Below are 2,045 nucleotides of genomic sequence, written 5' to 3'. Positions count from 1 at the left end.
CTCTGTCCGTGCCCAGTGTTTTTACCCCAGACCCTATCTATTCCCAGTTCTCCTCGCCTGCTCACCATCACTCCTATGCTCAGAATATGAATAACTGCCATCCAGTTCTATGCACTGAATGGTCGACAGAGGGTGGCAGAACCAGACACCTGGGATTCTGATCTCAAACTAGATCCAATTTCACTTCTAACACAAATCTCACTTAGCTTTCAGTAGCATGAGGAAGGAAAAGAAGCAGGAAGCTTTCCCAGCAGGAGGGTCTGCATCCAAGTCCAGCTTGACTTGGTCTGCTTCAGGGAATCAATCAGCCAGCCTGTCACTTCACTTTTTCCCACCTTAATGAGTTGAATAGATATTAACAGGCTGGTTACTTTCTCAGGGCTGTGTCCTCCATGCTCACTGGCCTACTCCAAATGATTTTGCCAAATACTGGGGATGCCTATCACTAGCAGAATAAAATGTCAACTCTCTGGAATCTCCTCAGATCCTCCATTATCCCTCCTGGTTTGCCTGTTGAGCCTCTCACCCTCCTCAATTCCAGGCTTCCTGAACTCACAAGACTCTTTCATGGAAGTCAAATATAAGACCTGGCTATGATTCTACAAATATTGGGATCTTTTGTTAAAGTTAATTAATTATTTTTAAAATTTTATCTTTATTGTTGAAAGTATTACAAATGTCTCCTTTTCCCCCCTATGTGCCCCCTCCACCCCATGACTATTCTGTAACAACCAATTTGTACGTTTTAATCTCTTCACCTTATTCGCCCATCCCCCCAACCCTACCACCCATTTGGCAACCAACAAAAAGCTCTATCTATGAGTCTGTTTCTGTTCAGCTTCTTGTTTATAGATTTTTTTTAAATTTATTTTTTATTGATTAATTTTTGTTACAGATGATTCTCCTTTTTTCCCCCACTGATTCCTCCTTCCCCCTCCCCTCCCTGCCCCTTCCCCAGATTGTTGTCCATGTCCACTGTTCATGCATACATGCGTATAAGTTCCTTGGTTCATCCCTCCCCCACCTCCCCACTCCTTAGGGGATTGTCAGTCTGTACCCCGCTTCCGCGTCTCTGGGACTACCCCGTTCCTCAAACTGTTATGTTCATTATATTCCACAAATAAGTGAGATTATATGAAATTTCTTTCTCTGTTTGGCTTGTTTCACTTAGGATGATACTTTCAAGGTCCCTCCATGTAGTCTCAAAGGATAAGAGATCTTTCTTTCTTACCGCTGCGTAGTACTCCATTGTGTATATGTACCACAGCTTTTTGATCCATTCGTCTACTGATGGGCACTTGGGCTGTTTCCAGATCTTAGCGATTGTAAATAGTGCTGCTACAAAGATGGAGGTACATATATTCTTTCTGATTGGTGTTTTATGCTTCTTAGGGTATATTCCTAGAAGTGGGATCACTGGGTCAAATGGAAGATCAATTTTTAATTTTTTGAGGTGACACCATATTGTTTTCCATAGTGGCTGCACCAGTCTGCATTCCCACCAGCAGTGTACTATAGTCCCCTTTTCTCCACACCCTCGCCAACACCTGTTGTTTGATGATTTGTTGATGGCGGCCATTCTGACAGGTGTGAGGTAATACCTCATTGTTGTTTTGATTTGCATCTCTCTGATGATTAGTGATGATGAGCATTTCTTCATATGTTTCTTAGCCATTTTTATGTCCTGTTTGGAGAGGTGTCTATTTAAAAATATGGAACGCTTCACGAATTTGCGTGTCATCCTTGCGCAGGGGCCATGCTAATCTTCTCTGTATCGTTCCAATTTTAGTATATGTGCTGCCGAAGCGAGCTATAGATTTTGTTTGTAGATTCAATTGTTGACAGATATGCATTTATTGCCATTTTATTGTTCATGGTTTTTATCTTCTTCTTTTTCAAGAAGACCCTTTAACATTTCATATAATACTGATTTGGTGGTGCTGAACTCCTTTCACTTTTTCATGTCTGGGAAGCTCTTTACATGTCCATCGATTCAAAATGATAGCTTTGCAGGACAATCTTGGTTGTTGTTCCTTGCTTTTCAT

General features: G+C 41.6%; 1 non-coding gene across 1 annotated transcript; it reads right to left on the bottom strand.

Annotated features, from left to right (window-relative positions):
* Positions 1-1,706: 1,706 nt before the first annotated feature.
* Positions 1,707-1,811, bottom strand: LOC118638090. The gene has a single exon (XR_004961048.1). It is a non-coding gene; the product is annotated as a U6 spliceosomal RNA (small nuclear RNA).
* Between the last annotated feature and the right edge of the window lie 234 nt (positions 1,812-2,045).

This window comes from Molossus molossus, unplaced genomic scaffold (genome assembly GCF_014108415.1).
Source record: "Molossus molossus isolate mMolMol1 unplaced genomic scaffold, mMolMol1.p scaffold_m16_p_20, whole genome shotgun sequence".
Taxonomy (NCBI): Eukaryota; Metazoa; Chordata; class Mammalia; order Chiroptera; family Molossidae; genus Molossus; species Molossus molossus.
The sequence above is the reverse complement of the archived record's forward strand: the minus strand, read 5'-3'. Positions and strand labels throughout refer to the sequence as shown.